Source organism: Thunnus albacares, chromosome 6 (assembly GCF_914725855.1).
Source record: "Thunnus albacares chromosome 6, fThuAlb1.1, whole genome shotgun sequence".
Classification (NCBI taxonomy): domain Eukaryota; kingdom Metazoa; phylum Chordata; class Actinopteri; order Scombriformes; family Scombridae; genus Thunnus; species Thunnus albacares.
In genome coordinates, this window is record NC_058111.1 from 2850169 (window position 1) to 2858159 (window position 7991).

General features: G+C 39.6%; 1 long non-coding RNA gene across 1 annotated transcript; it reads left to right on the top strand.

The window, feature by feature from the left end:
• The first annotated feature begins 3305 nt into the window (after positions 1-3305).
• On the top strand, positions 3306-4971 carry LOC122984445. Its single transcript, XR_006403896.1, has 3 exons — positions 3306-3408; positions 3536-3677; positions 4665-4971. It is a non-coding gene; the product is annotated as an uncharacterized LOC122984445 (long non-coding RNA).
• Positions 4972-7991: the final 3020 nt, after the last annotated feature.

Consider the following 7991-nt stretch of genomic DNA (forward strand, 5'->3'; position numbering starts at 1 on the left):
ATGTTTCAAGATTTTCTTGAATTTTCAGTGCTTCCGCTCCACTTTTTTTTTTATATACATGAATTAAAAATGCAAATACAAACAGGTGGATGGAAACTCTGGATATGTGAGGGGGGGGTTGCACCAAAATTAAACCAACAAACTAGTTAAATGGTTATAAAAACTGTCTGGAAGTGAGGTAGTGACCTGCCTGACAAAAATTTCTAATTTGCAGACCAGGTGGGAGATTAAATATCATCTAATGTAGAGATCCGTAATAGTAGACAGGCCATGACATCATCCAGCTGATAGTGGCGTCAGATCATAAAACACTTGTATGTGTCACAAACCCCCATGAACCAACAATTCATACTTTGTCGTTTAATTTGAAAGACTTGTTGCCAAAACCCAAAGAATATTTCCTCTAATCAGCTGTGTGACACATCTCAGATTAACCGTGGAGACGAGAGCAGCAGGTGATTTTCACCTGTTTAACTGTGTCAAACTTAAATGTTTCAGAAGAAGAAGAAGAAGAAACTGATAAATGCTGATGATTTCAGGGCACATGTGTCCTTACAACACCACCTAAAGAACAGCCTGATGGAAGGAAGTGAACGATGTTAAATAACTAGATGTAAGATCCTCATGAACACAGCTTCAACATGATTCCACCGTGACCTCTGACCGACAGAAGGAAGGATCAGATTTTTATTTCTTGTTGTTACTGTAGTCGCGGTTTGACGGACAGGTGAACAGGTGAGTCACATTACTTCATCCTTCCTGCTTGAGGAAGCTGCTGGTGCTGAGCAGGCGTGACCATGTCAAATCATCACCTCCTCCTGTGTCGCCATAAAACACTCACACTGACGTTTATCTAACTCTCTCTCTCTCTCTCTCTCTCTATCTCTCTCTCCGTCTGTCGCTCTCTCTCTCTTTCTTCCTCTCTCACACATCAAAAACCTCAAAATCTGCAAACAACCAGAAACGAAGCGGAGCAGCAGAGTCTCAGCTTGAGCACAACGTGTTCTGCAGCATAAGTGTTGTTTATAAAAGCTGCAACGATTGGTCAAGTGACAGGAAACTAATGACTATGTTCATAACTGATTAGTCGTCGTAGTAACTGTCTAAGAAAAAAAATGATTCCAGCTTCTCAAATAAGAATATTTCCTGGTTTCTTTAGTCCTCTATCACAGTAATATTACAGTAGTATTTATATCCTGTTCTGATGTCAGATGTTAAACATCATCTTGAGGTGAACGTCCGTAAAAACGCCGCCTGTCATCCTCCTCGCGATGACATCAGATTGTTTGTATATGCCCGTAAATGGCTGTCTGAGGGCCTGTCTTGGTTGCTAAGGTGGTTGCTAAGGTGTTTTCCTGTTTTTGTCCACTCACCATAAGAAGTGATTCCTGCTACGTACACACAGAAGCTGAACTGAGGGGCTGCAGAAAAAGGGCCAGAACAAGATGTGAATCATGCACAGATATTCAAGTAGAGCCCCAGAATATAAATATAGATCTTCAACAAAATAAATATTATTATAATTTGAATACTACATGGTGAGGACTGCTACGTTTGCCAACTGCAAAGTGTGATTTACTGTCTCACTACTTTCTGCTTTGAAATTTTGCAAACAGGATCAGGTCAGCAAGAAACTACCACTGTCTCTGCCTGCCAAAATACAGTGTGTGTGTGTGTGTGTGTGTGTGTGTGTGTGTGTGTGTGTGTGTGTGAGGTGGGTGGGGGGGCGTCATAACAGGAAGAACACATGGTGAAGACATCAGCAGTCTATAAATCTATGAGGTGGGCTATCTGCATGGAACAGAAGTCAAATCTCCGAGTGTCTGAACAGCAGTCAAAACATCGTCACCTATCTTCACTCTCGTCTCCGCTCCGCAGCTCAAACAGCAGCCTGGTTTATGGTTTCATCTGTTGCTGCGCTGACGTTTGAATTCAAGCCAAAGTTCATGTAATCAAAGAACTTTTAGTTCTGTCTGCTCTGATATTTTCTGTTGAAATAAAACCAATTAAGAAAAGATTCTAGTGAAAAGGGAAAAGGTGGTTTCGGGGAACGCTTCTGGAGAAACTGCTTCTAAACAGCAACAGATGATTAAAAATAATTTAAAGCTGTTCTGCATTAAAACAAAACTAAGGAGGGTTTTAAATAAATATTTGTGATGTTTTTTTTTGGGGCTAAACAGTCAAAGAGAAAGAGAAACATTAGACAATGTCCAATGTTTGGATAATTGAATTATAAAAGTTATTGAACAGAAGGCTGAACAGGATTTAAAGTGGTTTTACTACAGACTGAGTGAATAAATTATGAGCTACATGAATCATGTGACTTAAACATCACTGAAGAGCTGAAAACATCAGATCTGTGTGGAGCGATGATGAGGAGACTGTAACCGTCCTCACATCAATACATGAAACTAACAGAAATGTCATGTTTCCATCCTGTTTTCCGTTGTTTGACCTTTGACTGTCGCTCTTTTAATGACGTCATCTCGTCGTGTCCTCTTCTTCTGCGATGGTTTAATGGAACCGACTGGAGAATTAGCGCCACCTGCTGTTTATCTCTTAATAGTTGCACAACAGGAGGGGACGGAAACCATAGACTGTCAAAAATAACGGATGTAACCACCGTGACATCACCCGTTGGTTTGTGGATTCCTGCTTTGAAGCCGCGAGTTTGCATTTTGACTGCCGCCATCTTGGATTTTTGGAGCCAGAAGTGACCATATTTGGACAAGAGGGTGGAGCTGACTCTAATGCTAGCTGCTAGCTTGGTTAGCACGGTGCATTTACAGTCTATGGTTCACTGTGATAATGCTAATGCTAATGCTAATTTTCACTAGCGAAAAACAGGCTTAAGACCATTAAAACAAAACGTACTTACTGGAAACAACTGAACATCCGACTCTTTAGAGGATCTTTCAGTGCAACCAAACACTGAATAAGACTTTATTAGGTGATCAAAATGTTACAATTAACTTTCATGAACTGAAAACTCACTGAAATAGCCGCGACTACAGCTACACTCTGTAAATCTGGGGTTACGGCATGGTTACATGACCTAACCAACATCGTCGCTGTGGTAGCGACTTGACTGTGATGACACTGACCTGTCACTCAAAACAGCCACGCATAACTATGCATAACTTTGAGCCTTAATAAAATATAAACAAGTGAATTATATAAAAATTCACCCCCTGTACAGTTGTCATGAACGCGGAAATTAGCTATAAAGACCAAAACTGTTTGTTGTTTCAGGCTCTAAACATGTTTGTGTCTGCTGTATTTCTGACTCACTTTTAGAGCCTCAAGTGGCCATTTGAAGAACTGCAGTTTTTGACACTTAGCTTCATTTTTAAGCCCCAGAGGTTGCTGCTCGGTCCAGAGCCTCCATCCATCTGTAATCTAGCAAAGGTGACGTAGTTTTCTCCTCGAGCAAGCTGACATGAGGCCACTGTGCAACATGCGCAAGACTATTACATGTATTATTGCAAGAAAAATGAGCAGCTGGGTAGATGTATCAACTTTTCTTTTGTTCCAGAAGTCTTACAAGAAAAGGAAATACATATAATAAAGCCCTGGAGGACGGGAGCGGATGAATAAGAGTGAGCAGATGTGCTGGTTCAGACAACAGAAACACTGATGAACTGCTTGGAAACGGAGTCTGTTCGTCACCATTTTCGGTGCATTATCACACTCTAACTGATCTTTTACTGTAAACCGTTTACAATCTGTTTACAGTTTACGTCAGTTTGTAAACTGTTTACAGTTTACATCATTACTGACATCACATCCTTTTTTCGGGATGAATGCAGGGACATTTCGGAGAACAGGAATGCTTTGTGATTACACCTTAAGATGTAAAGCAAACGTTCACACAAGTTTGCAGAGGTGATCGTTACAGAACTTCATTTATTCTGTTTATGAAAAATCTGCAATGAGAGTGAGAGCAGGAATCTGTGAGCAACATTTCACCAAACACACAGAAACAGCCTGAATGCATGAAGAAGACATGCTGTAAAACTGAGAGAATAAAGATCCCATAATCATCACACAGGCTGTGTATTAAATTAGGAAGCTGGAATCATTCACCACCTAAACAACACTTGTACATATGTGACATACAGAATGAAAGATACGTTCTGTCGTCAGACTCATGACATATCAGTAAAATTTGTCCATAACTGATAAATGATCTTGAGTTCAGTGTTTGCAGGCACAGATGTCATTTTTTTTTATGAATGTGTTTGGACTTTTTTATTTAATCATGTGAAGTTATTTTATAGATTTTGTGATTTTTAAGTCGATAAACGTCCTCCTGCTGTCCTCCAGAGACACCGTACACATCCGCACTTCACATCTGATGTGAATTTGTGGTCAGTCGTTTCTGACTGTGTGGCAATACAAAGAAATGTGAAAAATCTGATTCCAAACATGTTTGTTCCACAGGTCCTAAATGAATGACTCGGATCAGAGCATTGTGGGGTATTTCGCAAAGTTTAAAATTGACTAATAATTCTCATAAAACTGTCACAAAACTAACTAAACAGAAAATTAATCAACTTTTACTCCCAGACCTCCACTCCAAAGTAGTACTATCACACTATCAAGTACTGAATTATTCACACCCACATAGCAGCTATTAACTCAGATTTTCTGTGTCTTCACAGTCATGCCAGACCGAGTTGGGAAACAGATGGAGACTATTTCAAATGTTCGAGTGTTACAGTAAGTAGAGACAGAAACAGGAGAAGAGGCGTGATTCTGTATCGTGGATCGAAACTAAAAGGTCAAAAAAATGTCTTTCTTTGTCCTCCTTCATTCTTCATGTCACACTCCAGGACCTGTTGTTTCCTAATAATCCAACACACAAACAGGATGTGAGGTCAGAGGTCACTGATATGAAGAAATGTAATGTAGAGATAGTACAAAAAAAAAAAAAAAAAAAAGACGATGTCAGATAAACAGAGAAGACAAAGGAATGAAGAGAAGAAAACAGAGAGCCAAAAAAAGCATCAGCACATTTGTTTTAGTGTCCTGTCTCCTCTGCTCCTTTAGCTACACAAACGCATCTTCTTCTCTTCTTCTTCCAGACTGAAGCGGCGTTTTTTTTCTTCTCTGAAAACGGGAGCTTTTCCAAAACGTCCTCCAGAGTGTGTTAATGTGAAAACGGAGCTTTGTAGAAACGCTGTCATACCGCTGACAGAACAGATGGTGGCAGTATAGTGGTCTTTCATTGGAAGAGGAAGAAGAAGAAGAAGAAACACGACGACAATAAAAATGGCGGATGGCTTCATGTGAGTGTTGCTCTCTTTATCGTCTACTTTGACAGCTTGTTTAGAGTTAAACGTAGTTATCTGCCACCTTCCTCTACTCAAACTGTTAGAATCTACTGCGATAAACTAAAGCTGTGTCTCAAATCACTTCTGTTAGTACACTTTCATGTAGAACACTATATACTTACTGGCGTAGTGCACGAATTTTGACAGGGTAGTGTTGTCTCAAATCAAACACAGCCGTTGTGCACTTACCGGAAATGACAATTCAAATTAGCATTAGCTAGCGTTAGCATTCGTGTTATCGTTCGTACTACCAAATCATCACAGACTGCTAAATTAACCCAAAAAACATACTGATGGCTTATATCAGACAACAGTATAGTGATGCTTAGTGCTAAAAACACATATATAACTTACATTTGTACAATGTGGTGATGTTCACCGTAGTTACAACGTTCCCGGTCGCCATTTCTAGTTTGAAAAAAGGTCCTCTCCCAAAGGGTCTGAGAGTGGTCCAGCTGGACTAGGTTTGGACCATCTCCAAAACAGAACGGCAAACAAACAAACAACAAAAGACAGATAAGGGGAAAAGGGGAAAGAAGCAAAACAAACAAATACTACAGGAGGAATACCCCTTAACTGGTCTCAGCTGGTCTGGTCCCTGGGCTGTGGCTGTGTTGCTGGGGGGGGGCTGGCTGTCGTGTGGGAAGGTGATGGTGGCCTCCCCTCCTTGGGCTCTGTATGTTTGGCTCCACCCCCCATAGCCATATTAAATTAATTTAATTGATATACACTCAAATAGAAATAAATTGATATAAATTAATATAAATAGCTAATTATTTAACCCATTTCACTGTTATGGTGGCTGCTTCTGCCGCTACCGCCGCCACAGTACACTATCAAACAAGACTATTATCATTATTACATTATATTGCTGTATTATTATTATTATCATTATTATTATAATAATTATTGACGCTCTCACTTTTTCTTTCTCCCCCTCCTCTCTCTCTCTTCTTCTCTCACTTTCATTCACTCACCCCCCCCCCCCTTCCCCTTTCCCACAATCAACCCATATTGCTTAGTTGCTTTCTACATTGTACTTCTTCTTTTTCATTGTAATATGATGTCATTGCTGTTGTTTGTCATTATTTTTGTTTGTTTGTCTATTTGCTTGATTTGTCTTTTATTTATTTATTTTTTCCTTCCCACTATGTCTTGTCAACAATATCACCAATAAAAAAAAAAAAAAGGTCCCTCCCCTTCCGCTATGTAGCCAAGATGGCGACCATTGAGGGCGAGAAGTGTCCATAGTTCCACACTCAACTTTTTGACCGTTTTGAGTGCACCATCCATACTTCTCAGTGTGAACGCACTTATGCACTCAAAATGTTAAGTGTAAGTACAGAAGTACAGCGATTTGAGACACAGCATAAATGTCAGGAGGCCGCCGTGGAAACGGAAACAGTATGTCGTTTCTTCTTCGACTTGACTTGCTCATCTGTCACATGCCCAGTAGGAGGAGAATTACAGTGTTTTTTAATGTGGACGGCGGTTATTTGCAGGAACAAGCTGAAACTTTGGATGCATGTTGTTTTTGCTCGAAAACAGCGTTTATTCAGAATTTAACAGCTTCATGTAGACGTCGTGTTATATTTATATTCAAACTTTTATTCCAGCAGGGAGGTTACCAGGGTGTCTCAATACACTTCACAGCAGTAAAACTATATCAAAAGAATCAAACAATATTAAAAGAATTGAGGAGGGACGATAAAAAAAAAAAATTGAAAATGTAAAGAGGGTCCAAAACAAAGAAAACCATCACAAGTAGCCAATGGCGTCACACCCGCATGTTATCACCAGGCCCACATGAATTCCGACGTCACCGCCACAGATTTTCCGCGTTTGAGTGTCATGTTTTTTGTCTTTGCTGTTTTTAGAGATTCTCAAAAGATATTTGGTGAAGTTGAGGTCAAGGAGCCTTACCAGTTATTTATTTATGTATTTGTTTGTTCATGTGTTAATGAAGTGTTAATTGTTGGGAGATGATTAATGATTAATGTTTTCTCAAATTAATTTTTGCTCTCTGTATTTTAGTGGCCATGTGTCGACTTTTTTATAACAAATGTTCACACTTTGTTCTGAACTGTTTGTGATGAAATAAAACCTCAGATTCAATGTTTCTACTAAAATCTACTAAATGTTTCTTTCAGCCTGCTTGAGGTAATTTTAGGTTGTTTTAATGTATTGTATATGTGCTTATTTTTGCTCCAAAACAATCTTTGTTATCTTAAATGACATTACAAGCAAAAAAAACAGTCCAACAGTCCAGTTCCATGTTGGCCTGGTTATCACATCACTACCAATATCAGCAGGAATGCAGATATTAACGAGAGACAGTCGAGCTATTCTACAGTCTCACAAACGCGTAGAGCGATACAGAAGAAGCACAAAACCCAGGTGAGTTTCATACAGAAATTAAAGGTGTAATACACGTCATTCATCCACCACGTGGCGCAGCAGCAGACTTGGTTGAGGGGAAAAAGATGATATCAAACCCACGCCAACGGTGTTAAGGCAGGTCATAGGCTTGCATGAATAAGTTTGTTTTGAGTCTAGATTAAGAGATTTCAACAGAAGAAGCTTCCCTGACTGTGAGAGACGTAGCTGCTTCCAGGAGAACGCTTGACTGCCTACTGATTTTTTTTCTTGATTCTA